This window comes from Dendrobates tinctorius, unplaced genomic scaffold, assembly GCF_039654945.1.
Source record: "Dendrobates tinctorius isolate UK_male_01 unplaced genomic scaffold, ASM3965494v1 ptg000028l, whole genome shotgun sequence".
Classification (NCBI taxonomy): domain Eukaryota; kingdom Metazoa; phylum Chordata; class Amphibia; order Anura; family Dendrobatidae; genus Dendrobates; species Dendrobates tinctorius.
In genome coordinates, this window is record NW_027361696.1 from 13,016,413 (window position 1) to 13,036,402 (window position 19,990).

Below are 19,990 nucleotides of genomic sequence, written 5' to 3' on the forward strand. Positions count from 1 at the left end.
CTTCTCGGCCCTGCCACCTGCTCAGCCGCAGTGAGCAGGGATGGAGTCCGCCCACACCATCCCCATCTTGCAACGGCGTGTTCAACCCTCCTGCCCTCTTTAGCCTCGGTGATAACCAGCTTAACGGCAGAGGGCAGGGAGGGAAACTCCTCGGTATCCCTCATGTCGGCGCCATGAGTACATCCACAGCATCACCCCCTACACTGTTCCCCACACAGATGGCAGCATCGCCGGACGTGCTCCTCTCCCCACCTTGTCTATGTCCCAGACCCACTGCAGAGCCGTGCCTTTAGGAATTAGTGGTGTTTACACAGGAGGTGGTAGATGTAACATCAGACTTTGGTACATATTTGTAACTCACTACCTCCCGTGCAGTCTCCTTAACCCATTAATTTCTGAGAACCACCTTTGGTTCTTAATCCTGTCCAGGAAGGGACCTGCGCTTTTCTCAATCCCCTTCCGAAGGAACGCTAACCGGACAACCTCATCTCTGAGGGCTTTAAACCTCTGGGAGGTCATGGGTCTTTCCTTGTTAGAGGCACGGGTGTTCTGGACCCTCTGTTCGGCTCCTCCAGCCGAGTTAGATGCCAGCATCTTCATACTCACGCAGCATGGAGACCACTCGGGAGGAGAAGAAACTCATGGACTCGCTGCAGCCCACTTCCCCCATGATCTTCCTGGACTCTTCTTTCTGGGGTGTGGAGTACCCTGTCTCCCTCTCTGTGCGGATGATGAGCAGTGTTGGGTTTGGAGTAGGTGGGTACACTCTTCCTCACCCATCCTAACCTCCTCACTCCCTTCTAGGCAGGTTGTTGCTGCTCCCTGTCCTCCGCCAGCATAAACCAGGGAACAGAAGCCTAGCAAGCCATGCTGTCCTCCCAGGAAGCCTAACTCTCCCTGGGGAGAAGAGAGGCAGACTCTGGTCCTCCTCCTGGAAGTCCTGGAGCTCACAAGACAGGTGCTTCTAACAGGGAGTAATAGATTGTAGTCTTCTGTCCTACAGTCACCTCCCCCAGTAATGGCTGATAACAGAGATTAATAGATTGTAGGTCATTTTTATTATTGTAAAATATTTCACATGACATTACAAAATAAAACACAACAGAACAAAACATAAAAACAAAACTCCAATCAGAAAACAATATGACAAAATCAGACACAAAACACAGAGAAATAAACCAGAAATGGAAACACTAAGGAAAGTTTTCGACCTACAAAACAGGAAAAATGAAAATAAAATTAAAGAAACAAGAAATTAAAACTAAAAACGAAAAAGGAACAAAATTACCATAATTACACAAGCATGCCCTTAAAATAATAAATATACAATCATGTAAAACCCCTGACCCAGCTTCATTCACACCATTATATACAACCCCAAACTACAAATACAATATACAATACATATATATATATATATATATATATATATATACACACAATACTATATACAATATAAACATATGACACTTACCCGAATATTATACATGACACGAAAACACAACAAATACCCACTGGTCCCACTGCCTTACCTCACAGCCTCCCCCTTACATCACCGCATTCATACTTACAACAAACCTAATTACAAACATAATATACAAAAATTAACAAAATTCATTACTATTTTTTTCTACTATATACAGTATAAACACACATCTACACTAACTATCCCGCCACCCCTGATCCAGCTCTGGCCACAAAGTTCAGGAATTCTCCGAGCTAGGATCAGGCCCCAAAGTTTTTCCCCAGGCAGGGCCTGGGCCGGGTCAGTCTCTCATCACCAGTGTTGAAACACCCCATCCCCCCACCCAACCTAACTAAGACCCTCTATTATACACAATACATACATTACACTATATATAATATATACATAAACCAACATTACAGAACACATCCTACAGTACATACTCACCACTTAAGGCTCAAGTTCGATGCCTGCAAACCTATTCAGGAGACAGAAATTCAAAACAAAACCCTAGAGTGAAAAGATATCAGCCCACTACCAGGATATAGGAGTACTAACGGACTAAGGCACCCCGAAGGAAAAACCCCTCCAGAGATGGGCCGCACTCCGGGCACCCAGTCTTTCATACTCCAGAGAACAGACCTTCACCAGGACACCTAGGATGCTGCTACAAACTTCGCCTACATGGAGGATTTTACTCTGCGTCGAAACTAAAAAAACTTGTGCGTTCCACGTGAAGTACCTGACCACTGCGCTGACTAAAAATAAAGTGACTCTGTCCCTTTTCCCGAGGTCTCCGAAACCTCCATAAGCCCACTTGGCATAGGACAGAGTAGCCAGCCGCGGCCAACCAATGGAAGCTCCCATCCTGTTGTACACCTCTGTATTAAAGGGACAATGAAGCAGGAAGTGCTCCATGCTTTCCAGCATGTTAGCACAAGCCTCACGGGGGGCAATTCCTGTCCTCAGAGCTCCTGTACTTCAGATTGCCCTTCACATACAACTTACCTTGGAAGCAGCGCCAAGTGAAGTTGCAGTACTTCTTGGGGATCCTATTAGAATATAACACACTCAACTCAACCTCTAGATACCGACTTGGGCAGTTCCTTGAGGACCAATGGACTCTGAAAATGCAAAAGCAAGACCCACATGTCGAGGAGTTTCTTCGGGATGGACCTCACCTCCTACATTCCCAGATCCCACCGGCGCATCATTTTCAGAACCGGGGTAACATAAGCCGAGAGATGCCTGTGCAGTATCCAAAGATCCTTCAATCTTCCCCGTCTCCCATTCCTGGAAGAAAGCCTGAAACCATCCCTTGCAGGAGTATACACACGGAGGAGCCCTCTCTTTCCAGAGGTTTGCCATGTTGACCTTCAAAAAGGTTTTCACTAGGAACACCACAGGGTTCACCATATTCAACCCCCCTAGTCTCCTCATGCGGTAAGTGACCTCCCGCTTGACTAGGTTCTGTCTGTTCCCCCATAGCATCTGAAAGAACAGACTGTAGACCCGAGTCCAGAGAGGCTCTGGTAAGACACAGACACTGCCCAGTTAGATTACTAAGGGGAGCAGGAAAGCTTTGCACAGGCCAACCCATTCCCTCAGGGTCAAAGACCAACCCTTCCATTGGTCCACTCTTTGGGCAACACCTTTGATTCTGCCTTCCCAGTTTTTCGTGGGGTAATCACCCTGGCCAAATTCGATGCCTAGGACTTTGGCGTGTTCTTGGGGTTCGGGGAGGATGTCTGCCTCCCAACCAGAGACTCCCACATTGTCCTGGTTGACTTTGGACCCAGAAGCCTCCGAGTAGCTCTCCACTTCTGACATCACCACCATCGCCCCCTCTCGCGAAGAAACAAAAACGGTGACATCATCCGCATAGGCCACTACCCTTAGGATAGCCTCTGGCGCCACCCCACCCATCCTCACCCCCGCCAATGGTCCACAATCGACCCTTCTGAGGAAGGAAGGGATTGATCGCAAAGGCGTAAAGCAAAGGGCTAAGAGGGCAGCCCTTGCAGACAGCAGATCCTATCTCGAAAGGTTGTCCAATCCACCTGTTTACCAGAGGGAAAGTCTCAGACCCAGCGTACAAGGTCTTAAGCCAGTCCACAAACCCCCCAGGCAGACCGTACCTCAAAAGAGTGGACCAGAGGTACTCGGGGTTGACCCGATCAGAAGCCTTTGCCTGATCCAGGGTCAGCAGGAACCCCTTCCAAAGGCCCGCCCTGCCTTGTTCCACGGCCTCTTGGACACCTAGAACAGCACTGAAAGTGCTACGGCCAGGAACGCAACAGTGCTGAGCCTCCGAAAGGAGCCGCGGTGTAAACTTCACCAGCCTGTTGAAAAGTATCTTAGCCAAAACCTTCCTGTCCACATTGGGAAGTGCTATGGGACGCCAATTCTCAATGCATGTCGGATCCTTACCCTTACCCTTTGACAAAATGATCAAAGCTGACCTCCTTAATCATCTCGGCAGAGTGCAAGAGGAGAGACACTCATTAAATACCTGAGTCAAGAGGGGGACCATGGAGTCCCTAAAGGTCCTAAAGAACTCGGATATTAAGCCGTCCGTACCTGGTGATTTTTTGGACCTGAGCCCATCGATTGCCAGTCTCACTTCCTCTTTGATCGCTTCTGCCAAAACGTCCAGCCTCTGGCTCAGGAACAGCTTCAGCCAGGAAAGCCGACATCCTGTCACGATCCAGTTCCCTCCTTCCCAAGAGGTGCGAGTAGTATGATCTGGACCTCCTCAGGGATTCCGTACTGTCTATCAGCCCCGTCACTATCTTACTGTTCACTGACATCTTGCCGCTTCTGTAAAGGTCGGGCGAATAGTACTTCCCGTAGTCCCTCTCAAAAACCAAAGATGCGTGCCTATCGTACTGACACCTCTTCAGCAAGGACTTCACACCAGAGGTCCCCTCGTGGCTACCTCCAGTTGAGACAAGATGCGCGAGTCTCCTCCTCAGGCTCTGATACAGGCGATCCCTGTTGAAGCCTCTGAGGTTCGAGAGTTGCCGGAAGAGTCTCGCCACCCGATGTTTGAACATCTCCCACCACTCTTACTTCGTGTTACTTAGGCCCAACAGCAGTACCTGGCTCTGAAGAAATTCCTCAAAGGACCGTCTTACAGCTTTTTCCTCAAGTAGTGACGATTTCAGCTTCCAATAACTTCTTCCCATCCTAGGAGTCTCTGTAACGTTCGGAGAAAACATAATCAAATAGTGATCGGAGAACTCTACCTCCACAACCGACAACGGCGAGGAGACGGACTCCTCCTTCAAATAAAACCTATCTATCCTAGACCTGCACTGACTACCTCTAAAAAAAGGAGAATCCCGTGCTGCCTGTGTTGTGCCGGATGTGGACACCACCAGGCGTGCCTCACTTACTATCCTGTTTAGGGTGACACAATCATAATCCAGCCGGTCCACGGAACCTCCTCTATCACAGGATCTCGTGACGTTGTTGAAATCCCCTCCAAAGACCACCTGCCGACTCGAAAATAAGAAAGGTTTGATCTTCATGAAGAGACATTTTTCAGTCCCACTTGGATTGGGGACCGTAGATGTTAATGAGCCGAAGCTCCTGTCCCCCCATGGAGACATCTAGGATCAAGCTTCTCCCCATTTCTAATTCAATTAATCGTCTGCATTCAGTCTTAAAAATGACCGCGACCCCGCTATACGGCTCGGCTGCAAGAGACCAGTAGGAGGGCCCATGCCTCCACTCCCTCCTTGCTTTATGCATGGTTGATAGGTCTGTCAACCTGGTCTCCTGCAAAAACAAAATGTCGGCATCAAGTTGGCCGAGAAAATGAAAGGCCGTGTACCTTGCCGCTTCTGACTTAATGCTGGCAACATTAATGGTTGCCAGCGTCATCGGGGTGGGTGCCGCCATCATGATTGATTGAATTAGATAGCCTTTTTCTTCCCACCCCCAACAGTTTCTCTTCCTCCGACAATGATGAGCTTTTAATTTGTTTAAGACACACAGACTCATCCATTCTCTCCTTACATACACTCTGGCCCTTGTCTAGTGGTCCTGAGGTAGTCGTCCCCCCAGAGGGCCCTTTAATTGCTCCCTGAGAAGAAGACTCAACGACCCCTTGAGCCCCAACATCCTTGTCCGCAACCTCCGGCTCCGGGTTCCCGTCCTCCCCCTCTAGAGGGCCCGCAACTGGTTGGAGAGATCCACCAGAGTGGGGGCGACTGGACCTTCCAATGGCACCTGGATCAGGGCTAGAGAATCAGAGGGGTCGCACTCCAGGGCGGGGGCTTGAGACCTCGACCCACTCTTACCCTTGGTTGTTTTCCTGTTACCCTTTTTCCTTTGTTGTGACCATTCCCACTCTCCCTCATCCAGACTGTCACCGGATGAATTTTCCTGTGAAGTCATGGTGTCCGCCTGCTCCTCCCTTTCAAGTCTCCTGACTTCCTCACTCAATTTGCTATCTTTAGGATCCTCATTTGCAAGTGAAGTACCCGGGTCAGGGTTTAGGGTCATTATTCCCTGCCTCCCGTTCCCATGGTGTTGCTCCTGCCGCCTGATGTTGGGTGGCGGCAGCTTGCTCCTCCCCGGTTCCCTGCCTCCTCTGCCCCTACTGGTCCCTTCACCGGCAAGTTTAGTCCCTGCTTTCGCCTGTCCCGCACCCGCCGCTTTCAGGACCACATTGGCAAAGGAACGCGGATAGCGTCTGAACGGATGACCGAGGTCACCACATAAGTTACACCTAATCCTGCCACAGGTAGCAGCGAGATGGCTGAGGTCCCCACATAGTGCGCATTTCTGCGTGGTACACTGCGCACTAAAGTGTGTGACGAGCGTCAGCTTACGCTGAGTCATTTTCCTTTTTTGAGTGGACCTTCTGGGCCGTGGCGCCCACCCACCAAGGGCGAGCTGATCTAGTGAGGAACCACCCCCTATACAGGGAGTGTCAGGGGCAAGACCAAGGGGGTGAGCCACCATGGCTGCTGGACCAGACAGCCGGCTCAGGAAGCAAGACGAGACAAGACAAGGCATTAGTTCAAGTAAACTTTATTCAGGAACACTTCCGGGTACAACAGGTGCAAAGCTGAACACACAAAGAACACAAAGCAAGATGCGGGCAAGGGCACGCCGAGGTCCAAGGCATGAGGAACTCTTCAAGGTAAAACGTGTGCAAAACGTGAACTCACAGAGTCCATATAACAAGGTGCGTGCCTGGGCACGCCAAAGTCCAAGGCAGGGTGGGAGGAATCGGACTCCGGAAGGCAGGCAAGGGCTGACAGGGTCCAGGCATCAGAGTGTAGACATCTGGGTCCAGACCTCCGGCAGTAGTCAGCTGGCTTCAGGAATCCGGCAGACAAACTAGGAGACAAAACAGGGTGCGTGCAAGGAGACACGCCAGGATCAGATTCACAGAACGGAGACCTGCGCATGCCGAGGGGCATGCCAGGGACGGGTACAAGGACGGAGATCTGCGTGTGCCAGAGCACGCCAGGGAGGAGCACAAGGACGGTTGCCTGCGCATGCGAGGGCACACCAGGGACGGGTTCAGTGGCACCGGAATCCGGGGTCCTGGGCTCTGGCAGCGGTCGGCAGGTTACGGAATCCGGCAGGCAAACTAGGGTTCAGAGCAGAGCAAAAGAGGCAAAAGGCTTTGTGCAAGAGTAGCACGAAAAGGCACAGTGCAAGAACCAGCATGCGTACAAGGGAGCACAGAAACCACGGCTGGGGCATCGGCAGGTGGTACCGACGGTGGCATAAGCAGGCAGGCATGACTAGAGGCAGCACCGCTGCGGCTCATGCAGCCGGTAACCACTATAGCACTGGACGGGGGCACGGCTGAGGCACACAGGCAGCACGGCTGAGGCACACCAGGCAGGCACAGGCGACCAGGCACGTGCATGGAGGCACGGAGCCACAAGGCAGGGCTAGGCAAAGATACAGGACAGAGACGCGTGCAGACAGCACGGCAAAGCCTAGTACGAAAAGTGCAAGAGCGCATGAAGTATCAGAGACAAGGCATAGAGTAGTAGACAGGACCCTGCGCATGCAAAGGACATGCCAGGGGCAAAGTACAAGGCGAGGCCTGCGCATACCGAGGGGCACGCCAGGGACAGAGCACAGAACAGAGGCCTGCACGTGTAGGAAGACACGCCACGGACAGGGTACAGAACGGACATAACAAGAAGACATAGCGAGGACAAACAGAGCACGGAGGACAACACGAGACAAAGCACAAGAGACTGAATACGAGCACGGAGCGTGTGCAGAGACGCACGACAGAGCAGAGTGCAAGGGCACAGAATAGAGGGAGCAACCCCACAGACCAAGCAGCCATGCAGAGAAGCAACACAATACTCAGGCCCTGAACATAGGAAGGGGCGGTCTGATATAGGGCATAGCACCACCACTTCCGGGTCAGGACCAGGGAAGAGCTTCGAGTTCAGATCCTCTAGGATCACAGAGCGCAGTCACATGATCAGGATTCCAGACATGCAGGGATGATTGCAGAACCGGACAGTGCAGGATCCTAGGAAAGGTCACATGATCAGGGTTTCAGACATGCAGAGACGAATACAGAACCAGCCTATGCTAGAACATAGGAAGGACACATGATCAGGGATTCTAGACATGACAAGATGATCACAGAAGGCAGAGCAGAAACGTAGGCATCCTGGAGCTCAACAGACATGAGGTGAGTGTGCACACTGCTCTAGGAAACATGCAGGATAGCAGACACGAGATGCGCGTGCACACCGCTCCAGGGGTTCTTGAGGCAAAACAGACAAGGCAGACATGGCGGACATGCCGCACCTGTGACAGACCTTAGGCTGCCCCTGGTAGAAAATCAGGATCCTGTCCCTCCCCAAAAATGTTGAAGAAGGTATATGGCTAACAGTGTTTCCTGAAACCTTTAATTTCACCATGAAGGTCCAGGCCCCTGGCCAGATACCATGGTCGTCGCGGGTCTTCTCAGGAATGCCGACAATGTCACCATATCAACTAATCCAGGTGGAGATGTCCATACAGGAAAGTGACTCATTACTGGTCAAAAAGGTCACCGTCTGACTGAGTTCTGGCGGGATATTGCAACAGGAATGAAACCTTGCCATTTGGGGCGACCCCGAGCCAGCGCATGGCGAGACCAAAAAAGCTCAAGGCCCTCCGGTCTCACGAAGCTGACATCGAAGTAGGAGGTCCCATAGGGATGGATCAAGGCAAAGATATCATATGCCGCGATGCCCATCCCCAGCAGGAGCTCAGCAACCTTTAATTGATCCGGACAAGCATCCCTGCTTACCCACTGGAGATGGGCCACATTCCTACGGTTACTCTTCTGTCCCAATGTCGGCAGAGACCAGACAGTCTCTGCCCCTCTATCTCAGAAGGCGGAAAGACCATGTCTCTCTATCCAGAAAGACAGATCAACCTCCCTCCTCTCTGCATTGATGGAACTCTCCCCTTTCTTCAGGGTGTCCAGGAAGCGCTGCTGCAAGTCACAGTCCCCGGGGCAACCAGACAAGGGCGCACTACTACCCCCAGCAGTGACAGCTCCTGAGTAGCTAGGGGCTGAAGCCCTCGCCACCGCTGGGGGGGCAGATGGACCACTACCTACTTCCCCTTGTGGTGTAATGACTACTGTGTCCGCTAGGGGGCGCTGTGTGGATGTCCCAAGAGAGAGGATGAGTGGCAGAATACTGAGTGGCCGTTGTGTATCTCAAAGTGGGTGGCTTTGAGATGAAGGCTTGGTTATGTGCTGATCAGCAGAGCTGATCTTTTGTGCCTATGTGTTAGGGAGAAGCCTTCAGGCAGCTGGAGAGATGGGCGGGTTCTAGCTGCCTACAAATCCACCCAGGGTTGTGTCTGATAACACCTATAGTAAAAGGCTATGTGAATATGTGAAGGACCTGTGATGAGGTCATAGCCATGTGACCTGGTGGGCGTGGCTACGGACCATATATGGTGGCCAGGGTAGTTCACATTGGTGAATGCTGGGACCTGATTGGTCCAGTTTGGAAGGTCCCGTGAGGAGAAGGATCTCCTGGCTAACAGCCTGTGGAGCGGCTGTGTGTGAGCAATGGCAATGTGTGCCTGTGAGCTCCCTGGAGGGAACTAACGTATGCGATGGTGAAGCCGCATAAGGAACCCTGACGGGTGAGATAACGCTGAGGCTGACTAGCCTATCCAATGGACGCAATGCTGATATGACTTGTATGTTGAGTACGCTGGTTTATGCTGAACAATAAACCATATGGACTGTGATAGTATATGAAAATCCTGGTGCCGGATGTGAGTTTTGTGGCTGCCAAGCGAGAATCCCCTACTTACATGACAGCGCTACCTCACACCCTACACCAGTGCTGTTCTCCTCATTCACTCCACCACTACTCCCACCATTCACTCCACCAATACTCTCATCATTTGCGGCACCACAACTCCCATCATTCACTCCACCAATACTCTCATCATTTGCGGCACCACAACTCCCATCATTCACTCCACCACTACTCCCATCATTTGCGACACCACAGCTCCCATTATTCACCCCATTACCACTGTTCTCTGCACCTTCCACAGTCACATCCATTCCTTCCTCCCTTGTGTCTGCAGTCTCTGCACTCACACCTGCTGGGCCGGGGGAGGGATGCAGCACCATACCCATTTTAATTAGTTCAGTGCTGACTTTGTGCTGTGATTTTGGAGCACCGGGCTCCTTGTTATCCTGGGCAGTATGTTTCTCAGCTGCTTGCCCTGTAGCCACAGACTTCGGGGTGCTGGTGTTACATTTAAGTGCTGGGGCATGCTGTCCCCCTGTCACGGTAGAGCGCCCAGTGTTCGTTGCAGATGATTTTCCCTGCTTTTGCTGTGTATTTTTTGGAAGCGGGTCTGTCCAAGCGGCGCGCCTCCTCTCCTCTGTTGAGGCGCACTGCGCCCCTGTCACAACAGTGCGCCCCCCTTTCGCCGCACCATGCTCCTCGGCCCTGGCCCCCACAGCCCCGGTGTCGGCAAGCCCAGCTGCAGTGAGCAGGGATGGAGTCTGCCCACACAGTCTCCCTTTTGCAACGGCGTGGACATCCCTCTTGCCCTCCTTGGCCTCAGTGATAACCGGCTTAGCCGCAGAAGGCAGGGAGGGAAACTATATGGGGTCCCCTGTGGCCGGAGTCGTGAGTACCTCCACAGCCTCGCCCCCTGCACTGTTCCCCACACAGACGGCAGCGTCGCTGGACGTCCTCCTCCTCTCACGACCTTGCCTATGCCCCGGACCCACTGCAGAGCCCATGCCTTTAGGTTTGGTTTGGTGGGGTTTACACAGGAGGTGGTAGGTGTAACATCAGACATTGGTACATATTTGTAACTCACCACCTCCCGTGCAGTCTCCTTCATCTTCTTTTTCTTTGTCTCCTCCACTGGCTTGTCCTCACCAAAGGAAAACCTGGTCAGGTCCACAGGAGACTCCAGCTGTCGAATCTCCCTTAGCAGACCACACTCCTCTTCCTCCGCTGACACTCCAGCCTGGGTTGTCGGAGTCCTCTGCCTTGCCGGGAGGCCGCTTACTTATTGTTGGCTCTGCAACTCACTCTCCCGGCTTTCTCCAGCATGTGGGACTCTAGCCACGATTTCGTCGTCCTCCTCCTCGCTTAGGACACCGGCTGGCGGTTCTCCTGAGGTATTTAACCCGTTAATTTCTGAGAACCGCCGCTGGTTCCTAAGCCTCTCCAGGAAGGGACCTGCGCTTTTCTCAATCCCCTCCTGGAGGAGCACTAACCGGACCACCTCATCTCTGAGGGCTTTAAACCTCTGGGAGGTCACGGGTCTTTCTTTGTTAGAGGCACGGATGTTCAGGATCCAGGCCTCCCGCAGCTGCTCCTTCAACCCGGGCAGTGCTTTGCCAGCGTCCTCAAACTCTCGCAACATGGCGACCACTTGAGAGGAGAAGAAACTCGTGGACTCACTGGATGTCATCTCCCCCCCAGGATGTTGCTGGGCTCTTCTTCCTGGGGCGCCCCTGTCTCCCTCTGGGCGGACGATGAGCCGTCTCGGGGTTGGAGTAATTGGGTACGGTCTTTCTCACCCGCTCTGACCTCCTCACGCCCGCCTGGGCCAGTTGCTGCTGTTGCTCTCTATCCCCTGCCGGCACCGACCGGGGAACAGAAGTCTGGGAAGCCATGCCTGGCTCCCGGGAAGCCATGCCTCTCCCTGGGGAGAAGAGAGGCAGACTCTGGGTCTCCTCCTGGAAGTTCTGGAGCTCACAAGACATGGGCTGCTCTCAGCAGGGTGTGACTGATTGTGGGCACCTGTCCTACAGTCTCCTCCCCCAGTAATAGCTGATAACGGGGAGTAATAGTTGATCTGGTCCCCGCTCTGCTACCACATGTGATATATGGGATGGGATGGACGGCAATGCCTGTTCTCAGAATTCCCCACTGGTCTGGGAATGTTATAAAAGGAACATGCATGCAAGCTGAATTAATACATCAGAAATAGGATGAAAATGTCTCCATGATGGACAATCGTCGCTGCGGGAATAAACCAAGAGAAAGCAGATACAAAATATCTCATGCACTGAACAAAACAATCGCATCTCACTAGACATTATAGAAATAGCAGCAACACGCGAGCACGGATATAACCAGGAAAAAGACGAGAATCACACAGCGGAAATACGGACGCCTCGTAATGACTGACGTAGGTAGAAATGCTCAGTACAGTGTGCACGGAAGCTTATTGTATAAGACGAATCCATAGACAAACCGAAACGAGATTTATCTGGTTGTTGTTTTACAAAGTTTATAAACAAAGTGAAACAAGAAGAAATGTAAGAACAGGAGGTCAGATCTCCACTATGGACCCCTTGTCTGTGGACCCTCTGCCCACCTCCCTTGTGGTATCTTGTAACACTAAGGTTACCCACCCATCTCCTGCCTTTTCTTTCCTCACCCATTAAAGAGATTCATCTTGTTACAGAAATCAGTATTTCATGTTTCTTCTGTTACAACTTGGAAATCAGTAAAAATCTATAGAAAGAGGACATGAGCCAAATGCACATACCAGTGTACAATGTAAGACCCCCCCCACTGTGGGCAGGTACCGGACCACCCCACCCCCACCTTCACTGGGAGAGCTATGGATGGAAGGCAGGAAGGGGCAGAGGTAAGATAAGTGGGAGGCAGGACAGGGAGTGTAAGAGCAGGACTGGGAAGGTAAGGAGCAGGACGGGGAGGAGTGTGGGGCAGGACGGGGAGGAGTGTGGGGCAGGACGGGGAGGAGTGTGGGGCAGGACGGGGAGGAGTGTGGGGCAGGACGGAGAGGAGTGTGGGGCAGGACGGAGAGGAGTGTGGGGCAGGACGGGGAGGAGTGTGGGGCAGGACGGGGAGGAGTGTGGGGCAGGACGGGGAGGAGTGGGGCAGGACTGGGAGGAGTGTGGGGCAGGACGGGGAGGAGTGTGGGGCAGGACGGGGAGGAGTGTGGGGCAGGACGGGGAGGAGTGTGGGGCAGGACGGGGAGGAGTGGGGCAGGACTGGGAGGAGTGTGGGGCAGGACTGGGAGGAGTGTGGGGCAGGACGGGGAGGAGTGGGGCAGGACTGGGAGGAGTGTGGGGCAGGACGGGGAGGAGTGTGGGGCAGGACGGGGAGGAGTGTGGGGCAGGACGGGGAGGAGTGTGGGGCAGGACTGGGAGGAGTGTGGGGCAGGACGGGGAGGAGTGTGGGGCAGGACGGGGAGGAGTGGGGCAGGACTGGGAGGAGTGTGGGGCAGGACGGGGAGGAGTGTGGGGCAGGACGGAGAGGAGTGGGGCAGGACTGGGAGGAGTGTGGGGCAGGACTGGGAGGAGTGTGGGGGGCTGGTGAGTGATGTCAGTGGCAGGCTCTGCCTCACTCACTGACCCCTGTACAATACTTAGGATCTGAGCGTCAGACATCGGGCGCCTATTGTTCTGGAGAGAGGAATATCCCCAGCAGGCAGGTGAGAGATTTACCCTCTACCCTCAAAGATCTGACCTTGGAGGGCATGAGACTGGAATCTGTGGGCAAATGAATTGTCAGCCCTTCAGTCCATCTTCTGACATGACTATGACTTTTGCTTTCTTTTCTGCTATATGTGCCATCTTGGAGAACTACAAGTCCCAGCGTGCCCTATGTGCCAACATTTAGCGGTGGGATACATGAATTGGGAAATGACAGGAGATCATTAATCTGTGGCCATCCATCCATGACTATTTCCCGTAATGTTTAACTCAGTGTTGTCAGGGGGTCTCGGCTAAGCTCCTAATGATAGGAGACCCCCACCCCTGCTGGACTATACACTGTACAGATTACTTGACAGATATGTCCACTGACTGCCCCTCTCAATGATGGGGGGCATAGTGCTGGGCAGGTCTCAATGATGGGGGGTATAGTGCTGGGCAGAGCTCACATGATGGGGGGCATAGTGCTGGGCAGAACTCACATGATGGGGGGGCATAGTGCTGGGCAGAACTCACATGATGGGGGGCATAGTGCTGGGCAGGGCTCACATGATGGGGGGCATAGTGCTGGGCAGAACTCACATGATGGGGGGGCATAGTGCTGGGCAGAACTCACATGATGGGGGGCATAGTGCTGGGCAGGGCTCACATGATGGGGGGCAGAGTGCTGGGCAGAACTCACATGATGGGGGGTATAGTGCTGGGCAGAACTCACATGATGGGGGGGTATAGTGCTGGGCAGGGCTCACATGATGGGGGGGGTATAGTGCTGGGCAGGGCTCACATGATGGGGGGGGGTATAGTGCTGGGCAGGGCTCACATGATGGGGGGGGGTATAGTGCTGGGCAGAACTCACATGATGGGGGGTATAGTGCTGGGCAGAACTCACATGATGGGGGGCAGAGTGCTGGGCAGAACTCACATGATGGGGGGCAGAGTGCTGGGCAGGGCTCACATGATGGGGGGGGGGCATAGTGCCGGGCAGGGCTCACATGATGGGGGGCATAGTGCCGGGCAGGGCTCACATGATGGGGGGCATAGTGCCGGGCAGGGCTCACATGATGGGGGGCATAGTGCTGGGCAGAACTCACATGATGGGGGGCAGAGTGCTGGGCAGAACTCACATGATGGGGGGCAGAGTGCTGGGCAGAACTCACATGATGGGGGGCAGAGTGCTGGGCAGAACTCACATGATGGGGGGCAGAGTGCTGGGCAGGGCTCACATGATGGGGGGGCATAGTGCTGGGCAGGGCTCACATGATGGGGGGGTATAATGCTGGGCAGTGATCACATGATGGGGGGTATAGTGCTGGGCAGGTCTCACATGAGCATCCGTGAGAGAATCAGTGCGCACAGCACTGTTAGGCTATGTGCACACGGTGCGGATTCTGCTGCGTTTCCGCAGCGGTTTTGGCCCTGCGGAAACGCAGCAGTTCCGCAGACCAAGTACAGTATAATGAAACCCTATGGGTTTTCAAAAACGCTGTGCTCACGGTGCGGTTTTTTCCTTGAGGTTTTGCTGCGGTTTACAAACCGCAGCATGTCAATTGTTTGGGCGGTTTCCGCAGCGGTTTCACACCTTTAACATAGTAGAGGTGTGAAACCGCAGGGCAAAACCACAGACCAAACCGCAGACCAAACAGCAGGTCACTTTACCTGCGGTTTTATCTGCAGCGTGTGCACATAGCCTTATGTGGAATTAATGGCGCTTCTCCTCCCACCACGCCACATGTGGGAAGACTGGTACAAGCCGCTGCCAGACTAGTAACTGGGGCACAGAGGCAAATCCAAACCCAAATCTTACTGTATCAAAGCAATGTGCAGTCAGTAAGGTCAGGAGACACACACTTAGATACACAGCTCAGCAGAGGGTATCACACAGGAGAGGATTAGATACACGGCTCAGCAGACAGTATCACACAGGAGAGGATTAGATACACAGCTCAGCAGAGGGTATCACACAGGAGAGGATTAGATACACGGCTCAGCAGACAGCATCACACAGGAGAGGATTAGATACACGGCTCAGCAGACAGCATCACACAGGATAGGATTAGATACACGGCTCAGCAGACAGCATCACACAGAATAGGATTAGAAACACAGCTCAGCAGTCAGTATCACACAGGATAGGATTAGATACACGGCTCAGCACACAGTATCACACAGGATAAGATTAGATACACAGCTCAGCAGACAGTATCACACAGAATAGTATTAGATACAGGGCTCAGCCAACAGTATCACACAGGAGAGGATTAAATACACTGCTCAGCAGTCAGTATCGCACAGAACAGGATTAGATACACGGCTCAGCAGTCAGTATCACACAGGAGAGGATTAGATACACGGCTCAGCAAACAGTATCACACAGGATAAGATTAGATACACAGCTCAGCAGACAGTACCACACAGGAGAGGATTAGATACACTGCTCAGCAGTCAGTATCGCACAGAACAGGATTAGATACATGGCTCAGCAGACAGCATCACACAGGATAGGATTAGATACACGGCTCAGCAGACAGCATCACGCAGGAGAGGATTAGATACACAGCTCAGCAGTCAGTATCACAGAACATGATTAGATACTTGGCTTAGCAGTCACTATCACACAGGATAGGATTAAATACACAGCTCAGCAGACAGTATCACACAGGATAGGAATAGATACATGGCTCAGCAGACAGTATCACACAGGATAGAATTAGATACACGGCTCAGCAGTCAGTATCACACAGGATAGGATTAGATACACGGCTCAGCAGACAGTATCACACAGGAGAGGATTAGATACGTGGCTCAGCAGTCAGTATCACAGAACAGGATTAGATACACGGCTCAGCAAATGGTATCACACAGAGGATTAGATACAGCTCAGCAGACAGTATCACAGAACATGTTTAGATACACGGCTCAGCAGACAGTATCACACAGGATAGGATTAGATACACAGCTCAGCAGACAGTATCACACAGGAGAGGATTAGATACACGGCTCAGCAGACAGTATCACACAGGATAGGATTAGATACATGGCTCAGCAGACAGTATCACACAGGATAGGATTAGATACACGGCTCAGCAGATAGTATCACATAGGAGAGGATTAGATACATGGCTCAGCAGACAGTATCACACAGGATAGGATTAGATACACGGCTCAGCAGATAGTATCACATAGGAGAGGATTAGATACACGGCTCAGCAGACAGTATCACACAGGATAGGATTAGATACACGGCTCAGCAAAAGTATCACACGATGTTATATTACTTTGTGTATCTTGCATTGGATGAGATCATTCCTGTAAGGGGGGGGGGCAGATAATTCTGGGGCGCCAGGGCAGACGGTAATGAGTTTCCTTCCTGACACTGATGACTGGATACCAGTGATTGTTTCCAGTTCACATGGCGCAGAGTATACACGGCCCAGTTATCGCATATACTGTGTATGCAGGGAACCTGATGAAGATGACACCAACTATATACAGTATATCTGCACCCAGGATGAGATACATGTCATAGGGTGGGATGGAGCCAGCAGACCCCATAACATCTAGACATCTGTTGAAGGGTAAAGAAAGAGACATGGGGAGCAATAAGGATTGATGGTGGAGGACAATTGCCCATCTGCTCAGGCTGATCGTCATGGTCTTAGTTGCAGTCTGTACTATCCACTCTATGAATTATATTAAAATTCTGCCCATAATAAGCGCGGAGTTAAGGAAGCTACTCCCCCAGTAATGGCGGACATGATAATCGTCCTGTCTGCCTCCAGGTGTAGGCTAACAGGTGACCCCTCCAACTAGAGCTGTAACTGCACTACTCGGAGAACGAGGTCCGGATTAGTAATTCCCCACATCTCATGGGATCCAGTTTTGGGGACTCCTCTCAGTAACACTGGAGAAGATTTGAGCATTCCTCTTCTAGCGTTCAAGGAGTTAATGTTCGCGGGTGACAGAATTCTGGACTTTCGCCCAGTATCTTAACAGGAATTATTCTGTAATAGACCCTCCTTAATCTCAGAATTTCCTGCATTGTGTGTGTGGGGGGGCATAATGGACTGCAGCAGGCCCCCATTACACACCTCAGGGGCCCAGAGTGTATAGTCACACAATGTTAGCCTCATAAGGCAAAGGTCACATTGTGAGGTGTCAGCGGAGACATTGTAGGCACGCACAGTAAATATACATGCCCCGACACACCCGTCCACTCGCATCACAGCCAGGAGCATGTTGGGTGCCGCCTTTAGATGTGTACTCTGTATATACCTGCTCTCTGCCCTGTATATACCCGCTCTCTCCCCTGTATATACCCGCTCTATGACCTGTACAGTTGTGGCCAAAAGTATTGACACCCCTGTAATTCTGTCAGATAATACTCAGTTTCTTCCTGAAAATGATTGCAAACACAAATTCTTTGGTATTATTATCTTCATTTAATTTGTCTTAAATGAAAAAACACAAAAGAGAATGAAGCAAAACATTGATCATTTCACACAAAACTCCAAAAATGGGCCAGACAAAAGTATTGGCACCCTCAGCCTAATCCTTGGTTGCACAACCTTTAGCCAAAATAACTGCGACCAACCGCTTCCGGTAACCATCAATGAGTTTCTTACAATGCTCTGCTGGAATTTTAGACCATTCTTCTTTGGCAAACTGCTCCAGGTCCCTGATATTAGAAGGGTGCCTTCTCCAAACTGACATTTTTAGATCTCTCCACAGGTGTTCTATGGGATTCAGGTCTGGACTCATTGCTGGCCACCTTAGAAGTCTCCAGTGCTTTCTCTCAAACCATTTTCTAGTGCTTTTTGAAGTGTGTTTTGGGTCATTGTCCTGCTTGAAGACCCATGACCTCTGAGGGAGACCCAGCTTTCTCACATTGGGCCCTACATTATGTTGCAAAATTTGTTGGTAGTCTTCAGACTTCATACTGCCATGCACACGGTCAAGCAGTCCAGTGCCAGAGGCAGCAAAGCAACCCCAAAACATCAGGGAACCTCCGCCATGTTTGACTGTAGGGACCATGTTCTTTTCTTTGAATGCCTCTTTTTTTCTCCTGTAAACTCTATGTGGATGCCTTTGCCCAAAAAGCTCTACTTTTGTCTCATCTGACCAGAGAACATTCTTCCAAAACGTTTTAGGCTTTTTCAGGTAAGTTTTGGCAAACTCCAGCCTGGCTTTTTTATGTCTCGGGGTAAGAAGTGGGGTCTTCCTGGGTCTCCTACCATACAGTCCCTTTACATTCAGACGCCGACAGATAGTACGGGTTGACACTGTTGTACCCTCGGACTGCAGGGCAGCTTGAACTTGTTTGGATGTTAGTCGAGGTTCTTTATCCAACATCCGCACAATCTTGCGTTGAAATCTCTTGTCAATTTTTCTCTTCCTTCCACATCTAGGGAAGTTAGCCACAGTGCCATGGGCTTTAAACTTCTTGATGACACTGCGCACGGTAGACACAGGAACATTCACGTCTTTGGAGATGGACTTGTAGCCTTGAGATTGCTCATGCTTCCTCACAATTTGGTGTCTCAAGTCCTCAGACAGTTCTTTGGTCTTCTTTCTTTTTTCCATGCTCAATGTGGTACACACAAGGACACAGGATAGAGGTTGAGTCAACTTTAATCCATGTCAACTGGCTGCAAGTGTGATTTAGTTATTGCCAACACCTGTTAGGTGCCACAGGTAAGTTACAGGTGCTATTAATTACACAAATTAGAGAAGCATCACATGATTTTTCGAACAGTGCCAATACTTTTGTCCACCCTCTTTTTTACGTTTGGTGTGGAATTATATCCAATTTGGCTTTAGGACAATTCTTTTTGTGTTTTTTCATTTAAGACAAATTAAATGAAGATAATAATACCAAAGAATTTGTGTTTGCAATCATTTTCCGGAAGAAACTGAGTATTATCTGACAGAATTGCAGGGGTGTCAATACTTTTGGTCACAACTGTATATACCTGTTCTGTAACCTATATGTACCTTGATTATACCCACTCTATACCCTGTATTTGACCTCTCTATAACCTGTATATGCCCTTTATATGCCTGCTCTACACCCTGTATATACTCTCTCCATACCTTGTATATGTCCGCTCTGTACCATCGCAGTACCCTGTATATACCTGCTCTATAAGCTGTATACAGGGCTGGAGTGGCCATCTGGCAAATGCCAGAAGGGCCTGTCTGGTCGTGGGCTGCCTTGTCTGCTACGTTGTTGATATAATTGGTGTTCTCAAGACACCCATACTGTTAAGAGTTGTGGCAGAGCACAAAGTCACTTACCCCAGCAGGCCACGGGTGTCATTAGAAATATTGGTCTTGTAGTAAATCTTGCTTTCCTCGATCAGGGATAATATTAGTAATATATTCTATCTAGTGCTGTGGAACGGGGACAGCATGGGCCTATGTGCTTTCAAATACCAGGTCTGAATTTCATCCCCAGTCTGTACCTGGCTGTACTGTATATACCTTGTATATACATCCTCTAATACCTAGTATATACTCGCTCTAAACCTTGTATATATGTGAGGGAGGGCCAAGGCCATAGTCGTGGCAGA

The 19,990-nt window shown here is 51.1% G+C and overlaps 1 protein-coding gene across 3 annotated transcripts in view; it reads left to right on the forward strand.

The window, feature by feature from the left end:
• The first annotated feature begins 9,481 nt into the window (after window positions 1-9,481).
• Window positions 9,482-19,990, forward strand: part of FBLIM1 (filamin binding LIM protein 1) — a 42,267-nt gene continuing 31,758 nt past the window's right edge. For 2 of the 3 annotated variants that reach the window (XM_073570209.1, XM_073570207.1), the window contains exon 1: window positions 13,275-13,420. The gene's annotated coding sequence lies outside the window, so the exon portion shown is untranslated. Of the gene's footprint in view, window positions 9,614-13,274; window positions 13,421-19,990 lie in introns of those variants that run through there. The other variant, XM_073570210.1, reaches the window with a different exon arrangement.